The sequence below is a fragment of the Phacochoerus africanus genome, chromosome 15 (assembly GCF_016906955.1).
Source record: "Phacochoerus africanus isolate WHEZ1 chromosome 15, ROS_Pafr_v1, whole genome shotgun sequence".
NCBI lineage: Eukaryota > Metazoa > Chordata > Mammalia > Artiodactyla > Suidae > Phacochoerus > Phacochoerus africanus.
Genome location: NC_062558.1, coordinates 4,143,372 through 4,165,758, shown reverse-complemented (window position 1 = coordinate 4,165,758; position 22,387 = coordinate 4,143,372). Strand labels below are relative to the sequence as shown.

The 22,387-nt window shown below is 41.2% G+C and overlaps 1 pseudogene; it reads left to right on the top strand.

The window, feature by feature from the left end:
- The first annotated feature begins 3,482 nt into the window (after positions 1–3,482).
- Positions 3,483–22,017, top strand: LOC125116407 (zinc finger protein OZF-like; annotated as a pseudogene).
- Positions 22,018–22,387: the final 370 nt, after the last annotated feature.

The window sequence follows — 22,387 nt, the reverse complement described above, 5'->3', positions numbered from 1 at the left end:
TTAGCTGGGCTCAAATTTGATATCTGGCCCAGGAACTCCCATTTGCTGTGGGTGCAGGAAAAAAAAAAAAAAGATGTAATGACATAACCATTTGATAAAAGAACATAGCAGACTATAGAAATAAATATTGTCTTGCTTCTTCTTTGAGCTAATACCTGGTTTTATATACTTTGTGTTTTCCATAGACAAAACTGTTTGTCAGCCTTTAGAAATATTTTGAGTTTCTTTGGCAATAGCATTCATTCTCCTTCATATGCCTCTGTTCTAATTAGTAGTTATGATATTAAAAGTTAATTAACTGGAACTCATTTGTCAAAATACTGATAGCTGTGAACTTCATAGTAGCCCATAAATTCCATGCATTAAAAATATTTAACTCGTCTTGCTTACTAGGTACAGTGGAAAAATAAAGGACATTGATCCTCAGTCCTTATGGCTCTAATTCTTACTTGTAGTAAGACTTGGAAAGAATGTATCTACTATGAGTTAAGACTTGCAAATGTCACTGAACTTTTTGTGTGTGTTTTGAGCAGCAGCAGAATCTTAATTTTTTTCATCTGCAAAGGAGGAAATTAAAACAAGATTATTACCAGGAGTTCCCATTGTGGCTCAGCAGGAACGAATCTGACTAGCATCCATGAGGATGCAGGCTGGATCCCTAGCTTTATTCAGTGGGTTAATGATCTAGCATTGCCATGACCTGTGGTGTAGGTCACAGACGCAGCTCAGAACCCTCATTGCTATGACTGTGGTGTGGGTCAGTGGCTACAGCTCTGATTCTACCCCTAGCCTGGGAAGTCCCCATATGCCTCAGGTGGTGTGGCCCAAAAAGACAAAAAAAAAAAAAGATTATTTCCAGGGTTTCTCTAATATTTCATCACTTTTAATTAGCAATTAATTAATTGATCCTACTATAGAGTTTTTCTTGGGAAATTAAATAAATATTAAAAGACAAGACAAAAAAAGCATAGGAGGAGTTTAAAAAATATCTGACTCTGGATGTATCTGAGGGTACAGATGACAAGGAAAAAAAGAAAAAATATGTATACACTTATGTTCATTAAGATAATGTAATAACCAAGGTATAGAAGCAAATGAAGTGCCCATTGAACACCTACCTATATGCAATATTTATCATTAAAAAAATGAAATCTTGCCATTTGTGAAAAGATAGATGGAACTTGGGGCATTATGCTGAGCGAAATAAGCATAGACAAAGAAAGATGCATACCAAGGTGATAGGGATGGAGTAGGAGAGTTACACAGCTAGTTGCAGAGGTCCCAGGAGGGGACCACAGGTAGAGTACTTAAGCCCTGGAGACAGCGTCTCAGGTAGCTCTGAGAAACGGCTCCAAGGCGGTGAGGGAGGCGCTAGGATATTTAGGAGTTTTTGCAACAAAGGGCAGGGATCGGGAACAAAAGAGGCCTGAGCTCACTGAAATCATTCCTTTGATATGCACCTCTGCTGTCAGGGTCAGTATCTGGAGCTCACAACCTGCAGTACTCCCTGGCTCTCACCCTTAGAGGTGACCTCATTCACAGATGACCAGGACATTCTTTGTTTTATCCTTTACTACAGCCTGGGTGGCAGTATTTCAGATAACTCTGAAATAGCACCCCAAAGAGGAAGGCGGGAATATCAGGATATTATAAAATTGAGGGGGAGGTGCATGCACACACACATTTTATGCAAGCTGATCTCCTGAAGGTCACAAGGAGCAGACATCACCAGGAAGGATTTTAGTGTTATTCTCTATAGAGGAGATGCAAGAATTGGGCACATAAAATCTTCTCCTAATAATATCTGGCTATTTGGAGAACTGTTCTTCCAGTTTTCCCAGAGCACAGAGTGCCTCTCCTAATTCTCACCCTGAGCTCGGCTCAGAGGGTGCTGTGGGTCTGCAGCTGCAGTGGCTCATAATTTAATCCGTATCTTATAAGATATAAGATAAGATAAATAAGGCAAGTGCCAAATATCAGTTCACAGACTGCAGGGTGCTTGACTCTGATTGGTGGGGACCTTGTGAATGTCAGGAATGTTGGCTCCATCTGAAGTTACCATTCTGAGAGTTCCTGACATGGCTCAGTGGTTAACGAATCCAACTAGAACCATGAGGTTGCGGGTTGGATCCCTGGCCTCGCTCAGTGGGTTAAGCATCCGGCATTGGTGTGTGCTGTGATGTAAGCTGCAGACTCCGCTTGGATCCAGCGTTGCTGTGGCTGTGGCTGCAGCTCCAATTCGACCCCTAGCTTGGGGACCTCCATATGCCAAGGGTGCGGCCCCAGAAAAGACTAAAAATAAAAAATGATGTTACCATTCTCCGTGTGAGTGGGAGCCTGAGGAAGAATGCAAAGATATTTTATTATGTATATCCCCTCTGGAGGAATAAGGTCTCTAGCTTTATAGCGGCACTATTGTTTCTTGACTGCTCCTTCTTTGTTTCTTTCTGCCCCTTCCCAATCCTAAATTCCAAAGGGCACATTCATACAGAAGGGGACGAGGTAAGACTTGTTTCTAGCAGGGCCCTGCAGGGCTCTGATTAGTTTCAAAACTGCACTGCTGTGAGCTGTGGTGTAGGTTGCAGACGAAGCTGGGATCTGGCATTGCTGTGGCTGTGATGCAGGCCGGCAGCTGTAGCTCCGATTTGACCCCTAGCCTGGGAACCTCCATATGCTGTAGGTGCAGCCCTAAAAAGACAAAGAAAGAAAAAGAAAAAAGAAGTTTGATTATGACTAAAACAGTGAGCTCACTTTTGAGGAAAAAAAAAAAAAAACCAAAACACTATTTGTCCTTCACAAAAGAAGCCCACATGTTGCTAAGTAGGTTAATTAGACAGGAAAGTCTATTGGATTAGAAGGACATTTCTTTCTTTCTTTCTTTCTTTCTTTTTTTTTTCTTTTTTTTGTCTCTGCAGGGCTGCACCAGCAGCATATGGAGGTTTCCAGGCTAGGAGTCTAATAGGAGCTACAGCCACCAGCCTACACCACAGCCACAGCAACGCCTGATCTGAGCTGCCTCTGTGACCTACACCACCTCAGATCTTTGACCCACTGAGAGAGGCCAGAGATCAAACCTGCAACCTCATGGTTCCTAGTCGGATTCATTTCCGATGCACCAGGAAGGGAACTCCAGGAGGACATTTTCTTAAGACTAAAAGGCTTTGGTAATTTGGAGAATCTGATTTCAGCCATGAGGTTTCCCAGCTTTGGCCTGGGTCCCCCATATAAGACAGGGATGGAACCGGTCTAAGATCCACAGTGTGGGGACACCCTTGACCCTGGATCTCAGGGCACCCAAGGCCCTGGGATGAGCATTTCTCTAGCATTTCTATCCAGCTGCACTAAACAGTTTACTTGATTCAAAGATCACAGGGGTTGGGGGATGGGGTTGGCAAGGCACCCGGGCAATGCACTCTGCAGCGCCAACAGCCTCCCGGTCTCTAAGACCTCCCTCTGCGCATGTGCAACCTGGGCCCCGCCTCTTCCCTTCCGCCTTCACAAACCTCATCTCTAAATCCTGGCACCTCTAGGTCTCGGCCAGTCAACTAGGAGCGGGCCCCACTGTGGACCTCGGGTGGCCTGGAGGTTTGCTGAGAGCCCTGTTCTTGTGGCGGAGGCAGAAGCGTGACATCTCGGGACGCCCTCCCACCGGGCGGGACCCCTCAATGCCCGGGTCTGGCCTGGACCTCGCCAGGGGAAGGTGGGTGGGGGATCCCTGTTGCTGCCCCGTAGTCTGGGGTAGGTGTATCTGAGACCCGTTAGGGGCTAGAGCATGGCTGGTATGGGGACCGCGTGTCCGGCCCTGCCTGCTTCCTTGCGGGGTAACGGGGTCGCAGTGAGAGGAAAAGTTCCACGATAGCGCTGGCGGTGGGTTGGAGGAGAGGGCGGGATGGGGTCTGCGGGGCAGCGCTGCTCTGGATCCGGCGTTGCTGTGATCATTTCCTGCTGTGTAATTTGTGACCTTCGGCCGAAGAAGTAACCTGCGGGAGAGTCAGGTCAGTGGTCTGAAAAGGAGACTGTGAATGATATCTGCCTTATGGCGTTTACTTGAGTATTCGATGTGCTGTCTTTTTTTTTTTTTTTCCTTTTCAGTTTCAGCTTGCAGGGGCTCAATATGGAATCTCAGTTCCCAGGCCAGGGATTGGATGGCGGTGGTGAAAGTGCAAAAAAGCCCTAATCACTAGCCCATCAGGGAGCTCCAGATATGGTGTCACACAAGGAGTTAGCAAAGTGCCAGGTACTAACCCCCCAAAAAGTGTTAACTGCTGTTGAGTGTAGGTGACCCTTTCTTCTTTTCATGGGGTGGTTTACATAGGCCTCAGGACTCGCTCCTGATATGGGTATAGGCACCTACATTAAGCACGCAGAACAGAAACCTCTGAGGCTCAGGGTGGTGAGGTGGTCCTGAGTTTGAGAGGGCGGGTGACTTCTCCAGGCTCACCCGGGTTGGGACGGAGCCGGGAGTGGAACAGGACGTTCAGACTGTCCAGTCATCAGAAGAATCTTATTGGGAGTCCCTTTTGAGAAACTGTAACCCACTTAAAAGAAAAAAAGAAAACAATCTGAAAATTGTCTCAAAGCACCCCATATTTTTTTTTTCTGAACTTCTTATGGTTTCTCTTTCTCAAGGAGTAAACACTTTGCCTGGTAAATAGATAAAAAAATGCAGCCTGTGTCTTTTTTCTGCATTCATGTCAGTGAAATAGTGTCATCCTCTGGTGTTTTAAGCATCTGTTGTTAGTTTTTTGCTTGTATTGTTTCAATTAATGGACAAGCTGATTTTTACTCCATGAGCAGTGATCATTTCGAACTGGAAAATAGAGGGCGCTTCCAGTGGGTCCTTCCCTTGCCAGTTCAGGGTTTAGAGAGAGGAGGTAGGGAGGCTGCTCTTAGGCTGGGCTGCTGAGGTAGATTAGGAGGTGAAGGTAGGAGCTGTCAGGCAGCCCAGGTGTTCTGACCCTGTCATCTCTCTGTCCCCTCAGCTGAATCTTCACAGGCCTCTCTAATGTCCGAAGTGCTCCAGAAAATGAATCTGTTTGAGGTGAGCTCTTTATTTATCCCCCACTTTGTACTGTGATGGCTTTCACTCTTGATTTCCGATTGCTCTTGCTTGTGTTACACATCCTTTATGAAAGTCATTACCGCTTTACAATCAGTTTGCTAAGATTTTATTTGAATCGGAAATAATCATATTGAATACTTTTTTGTATCTGTTGGAGTAAAGGTATAGCTTATTTTTGTTTTATTTATAGTTTTATTTTTGTTTTCAAGTTTGTAACTGCCATCTTTTTGCTCATGTCATATTTGAATTTTTCTTCAAATTGTATTGACTAAGTAGAGTAGCCTATAATTCTGTTTTCCTGTGTTCCTGCCCAACTGTGATATCTTGGTTACACTGGCCTTATTGAGGTATTTTCTTGTTCTTTTCTCTTCTCCCCTCCCCTCCCCTCTCCCTTGCTTTTTCCTCCCCTCCCCTCTCTCATTCACATGACAAAATCACATATTACAGATTTCGTGAAACTTAGCTCTAAAATGGGACTTTGTGAGTACATGTTTTTATGTGTAGATGTAGATTATTGAGTCACTTTATTTAAACAACCCTGGGTCTAGCCTTCTTTTTATTATTACTATATTTTCAGAGAAAAATGTACTTTTTTTTTTGTCTTTTTGCTATTTCTTGGGCCGCTGCCGTGGCATATGGAGGTTCCTGGGCTAGGGGTCTAATCAGAGCTGTAGCTGCCGCCCTACGCCAGAGCCACAGCAGCGTGGGATCCGAGACACATCTGCAACCTACACCACAGCTCACGGCAACGCCGGATCCTTAACCCACTGAGCAAGGCCAGGGACCGAACCCGCAACCTCGTGGTTCCTAGTCGGATTCGTTAACCACTGAGCCACGACAGGAACTCCAAGAATGTACATTTTTATCTGTTATGTGTTTTTGGAACCTTATAGGTAGTATTTTCTTATATCTGTTGTGTTGATAAATTCTCTCTTCAGATAGTTAAGTAATGTACTTAATAAAGGGAATGGTGACCAGAAGCCAGCAAAATGTGTTGCTGGTTGGCCCTGTCGGAAATCTAGATACTCAGGGTCTGAGGATGGGCTTGGAAGGTTTTTTTTTTTTTTGTCTTTTTGTTGTTGTTGTTGTTGTTGCTATTTCTTGGGCCGCTCCCGCGGCATATGGAGGTTCCCAGGCTAGGGGTTGAATCGGAGCTGTAGCCACCGGCCTATGCCAGAGCCACAGCAACGCAGGATCCGAGCCGGTCTGCAACCTACACCACAGCTCACGGCAACGCCAGATCGTTAACCCACTGAGCAAGGGCAGGGATCAAACCTGCAACCTCATGGTTCCTAGTCGGATTCGTTAACCACTGCGCCACGACGGGAACTCCCAGGCTTGGAAATTTGTACTTGATCGCATATTCTGTATACTAAATTGAGGGAACAGCCCTTTTGCTGGTTCCCACTTCAGTACAAAAGCGTCAGTTTCTTTTTTAGATAAGTGATATGTTCCTCTGACTCTCAGATCTAAACACAGGGAATTCCCGCTGTGGTACAATGGGATCAGCTCCTCTGCAGCACCAGGACACAGGCTGGTTTTCCCGGCTGGGCACAGTGGCTTCAAGGATCTGACCTGAATTCTTGGATCTGATCCCTGGCCTGGGAACTCCACACGTCATGGTGTGGCCAAAAAATAAAAAAAGGAAAAGAAAAGAAATAAAATCTAAACAGAAAGACTCATTGAGATCTGTCACCAGTTTGAATTGTTGTTTGTGGTGCAAGGTGTGAATGAAGAGTATAATGATTATTTATTTTCTAATGGTGTTTCTTAGTCTGGCATGATTTTTCTCAGAATATACTTTCTGCATTGAATTACCTGGATACATCAATTAAAGAAATGTGTGTTTGGAGATATTTTTTGGTCTATCATTTTTGGTGTTTCATTTTTGTGAGTAGCAGGCACTGTTTTGGTGAGTGGTGGTATGGTTTGTCTTGAAAACAAGAACTATCAGTCCTCCACCTTTGTTCTTCTCAAAATCGTTTTCAGTTTGTAGGTTGTTTGCTTTTTTACATACATTTAGAATCTGCTTGTGATTCTCAAAAAGCCTGGATAGCTTTTGATTGTGATTGCATTGAATCCAGAGATCTCTGTGTGGAGCACTGACGTCTCTGTCCTATCAAGTCTCCTACTCTAGGAGTTCAGTGTTTCTCTCTGTTGACCAGGTTGGAGAACTTGGACCTGAGGAAGGACAGGTACAGCTTTGAGGGTGGACTCTAGGGGGCAGTGGTGGCAATAGATGGTGTCGTAGGCTCTCAGTACTCCTTTCAAGAAATGGTGATGTTAGCAGTTGTATTTGGAAAGGATCAAATATTGGATGGATTGTGAAGGCAGAGCCAAAAGTATGAAGAGATCTGCTTCCACAGAACATTGCAAATGAAGAGTGTACTGTCAGATACTTTAAATTTTGTGGGTTTTTTGGGTGCGTCTGCAGCATATAAGAATGGCCAGTTATTGAACCCACACCACAGCAGTGACCCAAATCACTGCAGTGTCAATCTTGGATCCTTAACCTGCTGTACCAGCAGAGAACTCTAGACATTTTTGATGTTTCATAATACGAAAAAACCTTTCAGTTTTTGTCCTACTTTCTTAACATAAAGTCGATAGGAATGAATTGCAAAGGTATTTTCCATGTCACCTGAGTTTGAATTCTTTGGATTAATAAGAGGAATGTGCTTTCACAGGCATCAGTGTCCTTCAAGGATGTGACTGTGGAGTTTACTCAGGAGGAGTGGCAGCGGATGAGCCCTGCTCAAAGGACCCTGTACAGAGATGTGGTGCTGGAGAACTACAGCCACCTTGTGTCATCAGGTGAGCCTCCTTTATCATGCAACCCTGCCTAGAGTGTGATCGGTTTTCTGTTATTGCTTCTTTTAAAACATCGCCGATTTTGAGGGGAAAATTAATGGAAAGTAAAATTCAGCAGTTTTTGTGTATAACTCAATGAATTTTTAAAAATGTGTCCAGCTCTACCACCAAAATTGTGATACAAATGATTTCTCTCAGGTGAAAATTTTGTTTATGCCTTCTTAATTAGTCCTCTCTTCCCAGACATTTTCTTTTTCTATTCTTTTTTCTTTTTTTTATCTCTGTTTTTTGATAATCACCAATCTTCTCCCCAGGTCAGTACTTTCTCCTTTGAAATTTCATATAAATAGAATCAGACTTCATGTGCTCTTTTTTCCTACGGCTTCTTTCCCTTAGTGTAATTCTTTTAAGATTCATGGATATTATTGTGTGTATTAGTATTTATTCCTTTTATCAATGAGTAATGTTTGTTCTATGTCATGTCTTCCCAATTGCTGATAAGACATTGTATTCCTTTTCCATTTGGTGCTTTCATAAGTAAAGGTGCCATGAATATTTCAGTCCAAGTCTTTGTATATCTGTATTTTCATTCTTTTGTATAAGGACCTTAGAGGTGGTTTCCTGGGTCTCTTGGCATGTATTTATAGGAATATTTCATTTTATTGTACTTCACTTTTTTTCCCCCGCTTCCCAGCTGTTTATTTATTTATTTATTTATTTTAAATGGAAGGGTCATTGGAAGCCCCTTGTGTCAACCACGTCTATTGCTGTCAGTTTTCCAACAGCATTTGCTTGCTTAATGGCTCTGTGTCATATCTTGGTAATTCTCACTACATTTCATACTCTTTCATTATTGTATTTGTTGTGGTGATCTGTGATTTTTTTTTTTTTTTTATCTTTTTGCCATTTCTTGGGCCGCTCCCGCGGCATACGGAGGTTCCCAGGCTAGGGGTCGAATCGGAGCTGTAGCTGCCAGCCTACGCCAGAGCCACAGCAACATGGGATCCGAGCCGCGTCTGCAACCTACACCACAGCTCATGGCAACGCCAGATCATTAACCCACTGAGCAAGGGCAGGGATCAAACCCGCAACCTCATGGTTCCTAGTCGGATTCGTTAACCACTGCGCCACGACGGGAACCCCGTGATCTGTGATTTTTAATGTTGCATTGTAATTGTTTGTGGGCACCGTGCATTGTGCCCATAGAGGATGGCAAACTTAATTGATAAATGTTGTCGGTGTTCAGACTGCTGCACTGACTGGCCATTCCCCCATCTCTGTCTCTCTCTTCAGGCCTCAGTATTCCCCAAGGCACAGTAACATTGACCTTAGGTCAATTAATAACACCACAGTGGCCTGTAAATGTTCAAGACAAGGAAGAATTGCATGTCACTTAATTTAAATTAAAAGCTATAAATTATCCACGAAGAAGGCATGTTGAAAGCCAAGACTGGCCAAAAGCTAGGCCACTCACACCAAACAGTTAGCCAAGTGGTGAATGTGAAGGAAGAGTTCTTGGAGGCAAGTCAAAGGGCTAACTCCAGTGAATACATGAATGATTAGAAAGTGAAGCAACTGGTGTCCTGAGTAGGTCAAACCAGCCACAACTGTCCCTTAACCTAAAGCCTAATCCAGGGCAAGGCCGTAACTCTTCAATTCTGTGAAGGCTGACAGTTGAGGGACGTAGAGTAGAAGTGCTTGAATCTGCTATAGGTTGGTTCATGATGGAGAGAGGAAGATTTTGTCTCTAAGATGAATGTGCAAGGCAGAGCTGCAAGTGCTGATAGAAAAGCTGTAGCAGGTTATCCAGAAGATCTAGTTAAGATGATTCATGAAGGTAACTACATGACAGATTTCAGTATAGATTAAATACTCTTCTGTCAGAGGAAGATGCCATCTAGGACTTTCATAGGAAGAAAGGAGATGTCAGTTCGTGGCTTCAAAGCTTCAAAGGACAGTCAGTCTTGTGAGGGGCTGATGCAGTTGGTGACTTTAAGTTGAAGCCACTGCTCGTTTACTATTTCAGAAATACTAGTGCCCTTAGGAATTTTGCTGAGTCTATTTTGCCTGTGCTCTAGAAATGGAACAACAAAGCCTGAGTGACAGCACATTTGCTGACAACATGGTTTACCTGAGTATTTTAAAGCCTACTGACCTACTGCTCAGACAAAAGTTTCCTTTGAAAATATGTTCATTAACAATGCCCTTGGTATCTTAAGAGCTTTGCTGGCAATGTACAGTGGGTTTTGTATTGTTCTTATGCTTGCTAATACAACATCCATTCTGCAGCTCTTGTGTCAAGGAGTTGTTTTAACTTTCAAGTCTTATTAATGAAGAAATACATCTTGTAAGGCTATGGCTCCCATAGAACGTGATTCCTCTGTGGATCTGGGCAAAGTCAGTTGAGAGCCTTCTGGGAAGGATTGACCATTCTAGCTGCCATAAGAATTTTTGTGATTCCTGGGAGAGGTCACAGTTTTAGTATTATGATCTTGGAAGAAGCTGATTCTCATCCTTATGGATGCCTTTGAGGAGTTCTGAACTTCAGTGTAGTAAGGAACTGCAGATGTGGTAGAAGAAATAGAGAACCACAAGTAAAATCTGAAGATGTACTCAGTTGCTTCAATCCCATGATTGAAGGAGCAAAGAAAGTTTTTTGAGATGGAATTCTTCCTGGTGAAGCCACCACTAAGATCCTTCACATTGCAGGAACCATGAGGTTGCGGGTTCGGTCCCTGGTCTTGCTCAGTGGGTTAACGATCCGACGTTGCCGTGAGCTGTGGTGTAGGTTGCAGACGCGGCTCGGATCCCATGTTGCTGTGGCTCTGGCGTAGGCCGGTGGCTGCAGCTCCGATTCAACCCCTAGCCTGGGAACCTCCACATGCCGCAGGAGTGGCCCAAGAAATAGCAAAAAGACAAAAAAAAAAAAAAAAGATCCTTCACATTGCAGCAAAGGATTTAGAATATAACACACATTTAGTTAATAAAGTAGTGGCAGGGTTTGAGAGGACAGACTCTAGTGTGTAAAGAGGTTGGTAGTTGTTAAAATGCTGTCAACTGGCTTTGCATTTTATGGAGAAATCATGAAAGGAAGAGTCCATTGATGTGATGAACTGGTCTTCTTTTAAGAAATTGCCACAGTCACCTCATCCTTCAGTAAACATCACTGTTATTAGTCAGCAGCAGTCAACACTGAGGCAAGACCCTCCACCAGCAAGAAGATTATCAGGCATGGAAGGCTTAGATGATGGTTACCATTTATTAGCAATAAAGAGTTTTGTTTTTTTTTTTCTTAGTCCACACCTGTGGCATATGGAAGTTCTTTAGCCACAGATTGAACCCATGCCTCAGTTGTGAACCACAGCTCCACACCCACCTTAGTCTCTTCACACAACCAACCCTAGTTCTTTCCCTGGAACTGACCTCTGAAGCCTGAGCCTCAGCATTCAGCTTCCTGCTGCTTGTCTCAGGCTGTGGTGGCTAGGTCAGTGGTACCCTTGGTCTGTGTGGCTCTCTCTCTGCTCTGCCCTCTTAAGGTCCCCAGGGTGGGGATGCCATTGAATAATATCTTGTACTTCAACTATGTAATAAGGATATTAGAACAGAATATTTTCATTTTCTGACTTTCATCTTTTGTGTTATTGTTATTTGTTTTACTTCTACATATCTTGTAATTCTCTATAATTAAATTGTTAGCATGTAATGGTATTTCTACTTTAGTAGCTTTTTTAAATGAGGAAAGTGTGTTTTATGTACATATTGTCCATTTATGTTCTCTTTATTTCTTTGTGTAGATTCACATTTACACTTTTTTTTTAAATGTAAATGACTTTTTTAAACTTTACTTTTTTTTTTCTTTTTAAGGCTGTACGTGCAGCATATGGTAGTTCCCAGGCTAGGTGGGGGTTGAAATGGAGCTGCAGCTGTTGGCCTATACCACAGACACAGCAAAGCAGGATCCAAGCTGCGTTTGTGACCCATACCACAGCTCATGGCAACACCGGATACTTAACCCACTGATCGAGGCCAGGGATCTAACCTGAGTCCTCATGGATACTCTTTGGATTCATTATTGCTGAGCCACAATGGGAATTCACTAACTTTTTTTTTCTTTCTTTCTCTTTTTCTTTTTTTTTTTTAGGTCTGCACCCTTGGCATATGGAAATTCCCAGGCTAGGGGTCGAATCAGAGCTACAGATGCTGGCCTACGCCACAGCCAGTAGCAACGTGAGATCCAAGTCACATCTGCAACCTACACCATAGCTCACAGCAACGCCGGATCCTTAACTCACTGAATGAGGCCAGGGATCGAACCTGCATCCTCATGGATACTAGGCGGGTTTTTAACACCTGAGCCACGATGGGAACTCCCAACTTTTCTTTTACATCAGGTAATCTGGCCAATGAATTTTACTTTTTTGTCTTACAAAGTCGTTTTTTTGTTTTTTGTTTTTTTTTTTTTGGATAAATACTAGCACTCACATCTGTTGGAATTCTGCTCAGGATTCTAAATAACTGCTTTGTGCAAAGAAGAGGAGCCTTAGTTAGTATTGGGGACATTTGATAGTACTTAATTTTGAAATCTATTTAGGTGAGAAAGCTGTTAAGGTGAATGATACACAGAATTTATAGGTTAAGCACGAACAGTTTATGTTTGGGCATAGTAACTTTTTTTTTTTTCTTTAAAGCTGCTCTTTTGAATAAATCAAAGGGGAATAGCCATGTCTGTTATTCCAATATAAAAGGGTTTTGAAGCATCTTGGAAATGGTTAGACTTTCGAATCATCTTAGAATTGGGGTCTACCCAGAACTACAGCTTAAGACCCACTACATTAATAAAGTGCTAAGCTGGGTGGGTGCCCATTGAAATTTCTGAGGAATTCCTGAAGACACTGAATATGGTGGGTCTGTTAAGAGCACATCTGGCTTTGACCTGGTAGTCCAGTGACCATTTCAGAGTGCTTTTGAGGTCAAACCTTGTTATAATAACAGCCTTCTCAAAGAGACAGGTTTATTTTCCAAATAACTACATGACTGGAACATAATGGAATGAATAGAATATGGAAGGACATGATCACCTAGCTATCTTATTAAAAAGATCAGGAGTTTCCATCGTGGCGCAGTGGTTAACGAATCCGACTAGGAACCATGAGGTTGCGGGTTCGGTCCCTGCCCTTGCTCAGTGGGTTAACGATCCGGCGTTGCTGTGAGCTGTGGTGTAGGTTGCAGACGCGGCTCGGATCCCATGTTGCTGTGGCTCTGGCGTAGGCCGGTGACTACAGCTCCGATTCAACCCCTAGCCTGGGAACCTCCATATGCCGTGGGAGCGGCCCAAGAAATAGCAACAACAACAACAACAAAAGACAAAAGACAAAAAAAAAAAAGATCTGTGTTGGTTTTTATTTCTAATGTAACTATTGGTAATCCTTATAGCAAAACCATTGCGTGTCTTTTAGTGTGCCACCCCGCCCCAGGTAGTATTTTGTCCTGCCTTGACTTACATATTTGGACTCCTTTTTTGTAACTTTGTATTTTTATCATGTTTGTTTCCTCTATCTTCTTTAATATGTGGAGTGTATTATAATAGCAGTTTTAATGTCCTTGAAGACTAATTTAACTCCAGGTTACAATTCTTTCTCTGTCCCATTGATTGACTAATCTACTGGTCATCTTTCATGTTTTTCTTCTTTTCATACTTGGGTCGTTTTTTGATAGTGTGCTACATACTGTGAAATTTACATTGTTGGCTGCTCGATTTTCTAATTTTTGTTTATATACTCTTGGAGCATTTTGGGGAGTATAGGAAATGTCTGGATAATTTCACTACTTTCAGTGCTTACTTGTAATTTAAGTAAATAAACTAGTTTTAATGTTTACTTACTTAAGGTCTCTAGCATTCTTTAGGAATAATTTGGTCACACTAGTAGAACAATAATACTCTTTTTGATAACAAAGTGTCTGATACTTCTTGTATTAGAAGATCTTTTCACTCGACTTCACTGTAAATTTTTTTTTTTTTTTTTTTTGGCTGGACTCAGGGCATATGGAATTTCCCTGGCCCGGCATTGAATCTGAGTTGAAAGTGGGACCTATGCCACAGTTGCAGCAATGCCAAATCCTTAACCCCCTACGCCAGGCCAGGAGTTGAACCAGTGCTGCCACAGATACAACGCTGGATCCTTCAGCTGTTGTGCCATGGCAGGAACTCCACTTGGCTCTGAAATTCTAATTGTTTGGGCTTCTCAGAACTCCCAACATTGCCTTCATAGTTATTGAGACCAGCAGGTTTTGATTGGTTGTCTTCTTTCTGAACCATAACTTAGAAATTCTATTTCTTTCCCTTCTCTCATAGATTCTTGTGTTCCAGTGCCAGTGTTCAGTGTGTAATGTCTGAAGGTCTTTATTTCATTGATTTTGTAGTATTTCCAGTTGTTTTACATATTACATTATTCCTCTTACACTGTCATGACATGATTGGAAGTTCCTATGCATTGCCTTAAGTAAACTTCTGTACTGGAGAATCCATGTTATGTATCCTTATGATTCTGGGGTTTAAGGAAATCAGGTTTTTTTTTGAGATTTGGAAAAAATGTTTTTGTTGTAGTTTGTTCTCCAAAGGAAAGGTCAATGAGCAGCATCACTATGCTATTCCTTCAAATTCCTATGCATTAAAGCCAATGTAGCTGATCCAAGTCCTAAATTATTTCCTATTTACAGGATATTGTTTTAAAAATCCAGAGGTAATCATCAAGTTGGAGCAAGGAAAGGATCCATTGTTTTTTGAGGAAGAATTTCTAAGCAAGAGCCATGCAGGTGAGTTTATTATTGTAAACAGGTCTTTAGGGGAAATTAGATCCAAAGTGGTCAGTTAGAGGTAGATGCCATGAAATAGTTTTAACACTCTTCTTTTTGAGGACTTATATCTTTTTTTTTTTTTTTGGTCTTTTTAGGGCCACACCAGTGGCATATGGAGGTTCCCAGGATAGGGGTCTAATTGGAGCTACAGCCAGCCAGCCTACGCCAGAGCCATAGCAACTCTGGATCCGAGCTACACCATAGCTCGCGGCAATGCCAGATCCTTAACCCACTGAGTGAGGCCAGGGATGGAACCCACAACCTCATGGTTCCTAGTCGGATTCATTTCCACTGCTCCAAAATGGGAACTCTGAAGACTTATATCTTGAAGTTTAGAAAGAGTAGTCCTAATATAATGTAGTAAGGGAGTGTGCAGGAAAAGGAATGAAATGTAAGCAGATTGATGGGCAGTTACATTCAGATTGATGATCTTACTTTACAAAGAGTAAGATGGAAGATAGAAATCCAAATACATAGATGATATCTTTACATATAAATGACATAAACTATTCCATTCAAACTTGGCAATTTACTGATCTTTTACATTGCAATATTCTTCAGTTTTAGACTCCAGTCCCTTAACTCAGAAGTCAAGAGTCATGTGTTTACTCCTTGTTTCTCTAGCTTGTTTAATGAGGTCTACACTAGTACCATTTCATACTGATTACAGCATCTTTATAACATGTTCTAATAATGAGTTGATCAAATTTCTAAAAATTACTCATTATATTTTGTTTGATATTATGCTAAACCTTGAATTTAACTTAGAAAAATTGAATCTGCCTTGACTAAGATCAGTGAATCCTGAGCAATTTTTGAATGTTTATTTAATTTACAATTTTGTATTTCTTTCTTTTTCTTTTTTTTGTGGGTCTTTTTTTTTTAGGGCCATACCTATGACATATGGAGGTTCCCAGGCTAGGGGTTGAATTGGAGCTGTAGGCACTAGGCCTACACCACAGCCACAGTCACAGCAATGCAGGATCCGAGCCGCATCTGTGACCTACACCACAGCTTATGGCAAAGCCACATCCTTAACCCACTGAGCAAGGCCAGGGATCGAACCTGTGTCCTCACAGATACCACTCAGATTTGTTTCGGCTGAGCCACAATAGGAACTCCTACAATTTTGTATTTCTAATTTTCAAAATTAATTTTAGATATGTCCTTGATACAGTCTAATAGCATTTTATTTCAATAAGTTGACATTAACCTATTCAGATTGATGGGCAGTTACTTCTATATTTCTCTGTGTTTGTATGTGTGTGTAAAATGTTACAGAAACTTTTCAATAATAGGCCTGTTTTCTTTGCTTTTTACAGTAAGTGTGTTTTTCTCCTAGAAATATAGTTAGGGTTTATTTTGGCTTAAGCAGTGACCTTAGGCAATTACTTAATCATTTACTTATTTGGAAAGTATCTGCTAATCACCCGATGTGTAATCAGTTATGAAATTAAAATGCTCACTTTCTCTTTCTTCCCATATTTTAACATTCAACTTTAGTTATTCTTTTTTTTTTAAGTGTTTATTATTATTATTTATTTATTTATTTTGTCTTTTTGCCTTTTTTAGGGCTGCTCCCGTGGCATATGAAGGTTCCCAGGCTAGGGGTCTAATTGGAGCTGTAGCCACCGGCCTACACCACAGCCACAGCAACGCTGGATCTGAGCAACGTCTTCGACCTACACCACAGCTCACGGCAATGCCAGATTGTTAACCCACTGAGCAAGGCCAGGGATCGAACCCGCAGCTTCATGGTTCCTAGTCAGATTTGTTAACCACTGCGCTACAACGGGAACTCCTAGTTATTCTTGACCAAATGCCAAAGGCCTCTGAAAGAGATTTGTAAAACGGTACAGAAATAAGAGCAAATAATTAATATAAATTTTGAGTGATGTGACCTATAATGATGCATAAACTTGTGTTAAAGAAAGACCTGGGAATTCCTGTCGTGGCTCAGTGGAAACAAATCTGCTTAGTATCCGTGAGAACTCAGGTTTGATCCCTGGCCTCTCTCAGTGGCTTAAGGATCTGGTGTTAACTATGAGCTGCATTGCAGGTCACAGGCAACACTCAGATCTAGAGTTACTGTGGCTGTAGTGTAGGCCAAGCACCTGCAGCTCTGATTTGACCCCTAGCCTGGGAATTTCCCTATGCCGCGGGTGCAGCCTTAAGAAGACAGAAAAAAAAAAAAAAAGACCTGATGTTTCTTTGATCCAGACTGTTTTTTGAGATAGATGATAGTTGCATATGTTGTCACTCTGTGGTATTTGTTATCATGGGAGAAAGAGTTGTATGCATATATATGTTAATATAATCATGAAGACGCAAATCAAATACTAGGAGATGATATTTATTACAAATATGCCTCAGAAAGGATTTGGGTTTCTACAATAGATAAAGAATTCAGGTCTAAGTATCTTCTTAGTATGGCTTCCCATGACTTTCCTATTTAAAATGTCACCCATGTCTCAAACAGTCTGTATCTTTCTTCTGTTTTATTTTTCTCCCAAGCAATTATTACCCGATATACTATTGGTATATTGTCAGGTATTTTCTTTTTTGTCAATTTCCACTGGAATATAAGGTCTCCAAGAGCAGGTATTTAAAATATTAACTGATTTCAGGAGTTCCTGTTGTGGCACAGTGGTTAACAAATCTGTGGATTGAATCTGTGGGTTCCATCCCTGGCCTTGCTCAGTGGGTTAAAGGATCCGGCATTGCCGTGAGCTGTGGTGTAGGTCGCAGACGTGGCTCGGATCTGGTGTTGCTGTGGCTGTGGTGTAGGCCAGTGGCTACAGCTCCGATCAGACCCCTAGCCTGGGAACCTCCATATGCCACGGGTGCAACCCTAAAGAGACAAAGAGGAGTTCCCGTCATGGCTCAGTGGTTAACAGATCCGACTAGGAACCAAGAGGTTGCAGGTTAAATCCCTGGCCTCGCTCAGTGGGTTGGGGATCAAGCATTGCCATGAGCTGTGGTGTAGGTTGCAGGCACGACTCGGATCCCGCCTTGCTGTGGCTCTGGCATAGTCCAGCAGCTACAGATCTGATTGGACTCCTAGCCTTGGAACCTCCATATGCTGTGGGTGTGGCCCTGAAAAGAAAAAAAAAGAAGAAAAAGACAAAGAGATAAAAAAAAAATTTCTTTGCGTTCTGAGTCATCAGGAACATTATCATTGAATGTGAGCCAGTGTAACCAAGATTGGTCTGGGTAACACTGAATCATAATTAAATTTTATATCACAAAGGGGTGCAAAAATATTCACAGTGTTAGAATTCTGTTTTAGAATAAGGAGCAGAAATCTTCATGAAATATATATATATATATATATATTCTAAAATGTTTACACTTGAGAGGCAAAACCATTATTTTAGGGATGGCTACAAAACGTTGGACATGCCATTATTTTTAAGATGCATGCAAGTGGTAGTAACTTGCTTAAAATTGTGGGTGCCTCGTACCTGTGTTCCTTCCAGGTATTCATTGTGAAGAATAGTGGTATAGGCAGTAGTCACTGCGAGTGTAAATTACTGGCAAGAAACCCTAAGAAAGTATTTTTTCTTGGTCAGCTTTAGAGAATAGCATTGCCTTAAAAAATATCTAGATGACTGACTAGTCCTTAAGTTGGGATGTAGGGTTACTCAGAGAAAGGCTGTGGATTGAAGAGAATTGTTGAAAGTGAAAAATATTGTTGTTAAGGAACCACTGACAGGAGACAAATATCTGACTGGGCTAAGACTACAATATTATATGGATTTGTGGAATGGTAGCTGGAATATAGACTGTGTCTGAAGTTGGGGAAAGGTTGTTTTTTAAAAAGACACCACTGTGGTATTTTAGAGCAGTTTGTTCAGTGCCAACTTAGGTTTTAGCATAGAGCTGGCATTTAACATATAAGGTGAAAATAGCCTAGGTAAGAGTAGTCAAACAAGTGATAGAAACTTTTTTTGAGACAGGCATATAAATAGATATTTATAAATAGGTCTTAAGAAAGAGCTTTAAACATGATATTAAAGGATCTCATTTAATACAAACTGTATGTTCAGAAGTAGCTGGAGTACTTGTGTATAGATTAATCCTGGTTAAGGCTGATTTCAGCAGAGTGAGTAATCATAATGAAAAGAGATTTATTACTTGATATTCAAGATAAGTTTGTTGTAACAACCTTGATAGAGCAAGGTATCAGAGCCTACAGAAGTGAATTCATTCCAGGTGAAAATATGATTTTTCTACTACTTATCACTCTTACACTTCTTGTACATTTGTATTTCTGTGAATGACTCCCAGAAAACTTGAGTTTGAGCTATAGAATTGTTTCTTTAATCAGGCAAAAATCAGGAAAATTATGAATTAATTTTAGCGTTGATATTTACAACAGAAAAGAAGCAACTCCAGCTGGAAGCTTTTAGATTAATAAGTATCCTACCACTGTAAATCTCTTTTTGGAATTTTAAGGACCTAGACACTGATATTCTTCCTCAACCCAGTTCCTTCTCTAATATGTTGTTTGAAAACCCTATTGACTGATTTTTCTTGGAATTTTCCTACTGCTCATAATCAGTCATCCCAGTCTCGCATTTTGCAGTTTCCTGAGTGAACCACGTTTAGAGTCATCTGTTATATATTTACTATTCCTGTCCTTATTTCTAAAATGCCAGCCTATATAGTGATCATCATGATGATTTTGCCTTTTTTTTTTTTAATTTCTCAAGTAGTATAAGAAACATACCTCAGCATTTTGTTTCTTTGGGAAGAGTTAGTGGGTAGAAACCAAGTAGTCAATACAGGGCATATATAGAAAGGCTGCATCCTGTAAGAAGTGTGCATTCATAAGGCAGTTTATTTCCTTGATTTTATAAGACTTCAACCTTGATATCCTCTTAGAGAAAAGCCTGGAAAGTCAAGGAAAACATTTGCAGCAAGACATTTTTACTCAACTTCAGAATACAGCAACAGGTGGGAAAACTTTGAGCCAGAAGTCACACTGCAGAGAACATCAGAGCATTCTCTCAGAAATGAAGCCCTTTGAAATCGGAAGCACCTTAAGCCCTAACGCAGCTGTTACTGAGTACCAGAAATATGATACAAAAGGAAGCTTCTGTCATGACATCATGTGGAAGCAAACCTTGCCCTCTCAGACTGCCTTTAGTGTTCATCAGAAAACTCAAGTAAGAGTGGAACCTTTTGAATATAAAGAATGTGGAAAATCCTTCTCTGAGAAGGCATGCCTCATTGGACATCAGAGAACTCATAGTGGGGAGAGACCTTATGCATGTAATAAATGTAGTCAGACTTTTACCCACATGTCATGCCTCAGCTATCATCAGAGAACTCACATAGGGGAGAAACCCTATGAATGTTTTGAATGTGGGAAAGCTTTTACTCATAAGTCATCCCTAAAAATGCATCAGAGAACTCACATAGGAGAGAAACCCTATAAATGTATTGAATGTGGCAAAGCTTTCACCCGAAACTCCTCCGTAAAAAGACTGTCAGAGTACTCACACAAGGGAGAGACCCTATGAGTGTAAGAAGTGTGAGAAATGCTTCTATAGAAAGTCTCACCTCAGTAGTCATCAGATTACTCACACAGAGGAGAAACCCTACAAGTGTAATGAATGTGGGAAAGCTTTTAGCCAAAAGTCATACCTAAAAACACATCAGAATACTCACACAGGGAAGAAACCCCATAAGTGTAATAAGTGTGGGAAATCCTTCTCTACTAAGTGGTATCTCACTTACCATCATCAAAGTCACACTGGGGAGAAACCCTATAAATGCAATGAATGTGGGAGAGCTTTTAGCCATAAGGTATACCTAAAAATACATCAGAGTGTTCACACAGGAAGGAAACCCCATGAGTGTAATCAGTGTGGGCAATCCTTCTATAAAAAGGCTCACCTCACTAGCCATCAGATTATTCATACAGGGGAGAAACCCTATACAAGTATTGAATGTGGGAAAACTTTTAGCCATAAGCTATCCTTAAAAATACGTCTGAGTACTCACAAAGGAAGAGAAACTCTATGCATGTAAGAAATGTGGAAAATCCTTCTATAGTAAGTATGGCCTTACTAGACATCAGATTACTCACACAGGGGAGAAAGTCTATGAGTGTAGCAAATGTGGAAAATCCTTCTATAGAAAGACTAACCTCACTGAGCATCAGAAAACTCACACAGGGGAGAAGCCCTATGAATGTACTGAATGTGGGAAAGCTTTTAGCCATAAGTTATCCCTAAAAATCCATTGCAGTATTCACACAGGGGAGAAGCCCCATAAGTGTAGTAAATGTGGGAAATCCTTCTCTACAAAGTGGTACCTCACTTATCATCAGAGAAATCACACTGGGGAGAAACCACTTGAATGCATTGAATGTGGAAAACCTTTTAGCCAGAAATCATCCCTAAAAATTCATCAGTGTTGTCACATAGGGGAGAAATCCAATGTGTGTTAAAAATGTGGGAAATCCTTCATTGGAAAGAGTTATCTCACTAGTCATCAGAGTAGTCACATAACAGGAGAAAGTCTTATGAATGTAACAAATGTGGAAAATCTTTCCTATAGAAGTTATCACCTCACTAACATCAGATTATTCACATGGGGGAGAAACCCCATGAATGGATGTGAGAAAGCTTTTAGCCACATGCCAGTCCTAAAAAGACTTGGGAAAAATCACACTGGGGAGAAAGCCTATGAATAATGAATATGGGAGCATTTTCATCTACAAATTAAACCTCAGAGTACATCAGAGAGTCTACAAATGGGAAAAACCCTGTGAATGTAATAAAATATAGAAATCTTTTAGTAGCAAACGTGTCTAAGAATATGTCAGTGAAGTCATAGTTAATGGAGAGAAATCCCATAAAAATAATGAATATAGGAGAGCTTTTAGCCTAAAAGCAGGTCTTAGGATATATATAGGGAAACAGTCAATGTAATAGATATGGGGAAACTTTGAAAGTAAAGTATTAGAGAACTCAAGGAAAGACCAGTGAATAGAACAAATGTGGAAAATTTCTCTACAAGATATCAGGCATCAAACAACAATACTCACAGAGAAATCTGACATTTATTTTGTATGGATAGTGTTTCAACCAGCTTTCAACCAGCTTTCAGCCCTCAGTGGACTTTAGAAGACTGTGTAAGTCTTCTAAAGACTGTGAGACTTATCTGTGTGAGTCACATGGATAAATCCTTGAAATTAATCATTTAGTCTTTCATCCAGACTTCTTCTCAGTGAGTGTTAGATATTTTTAAAGTCAGTGTTCTCGTTGTGGCTCAGTGGTTAAGAACCCAACTGATATCCCTGAGAATGCGGGTTTGATCCCTGGCCTTGCTCAGTGGTTTAAGGATCCGGTGTTGCCCTGAGATGTGGTGTAGGTCATAGGCGTGGCTCGGATCCACGTTCCTGTGGCTGTGTTGTAGACTGTCAGCCGCAGCTCTGATTCGACCCCTAGCCTGGGAACCTCCATATGCCACCAGTGCAGCCCCAAAACGCAAAAACAAAACAAAACAAAACAAAACAAAATTTATAAAAGTCTTGGTGAAGTTAATGAAGAAAACTTTCTTACTGCAAGGCAACCTTCCACTGAATGGCACTGTAATACAATATGATGTAGTAGGAATTATGCACTTTTAATGTAAAAGCCCAAT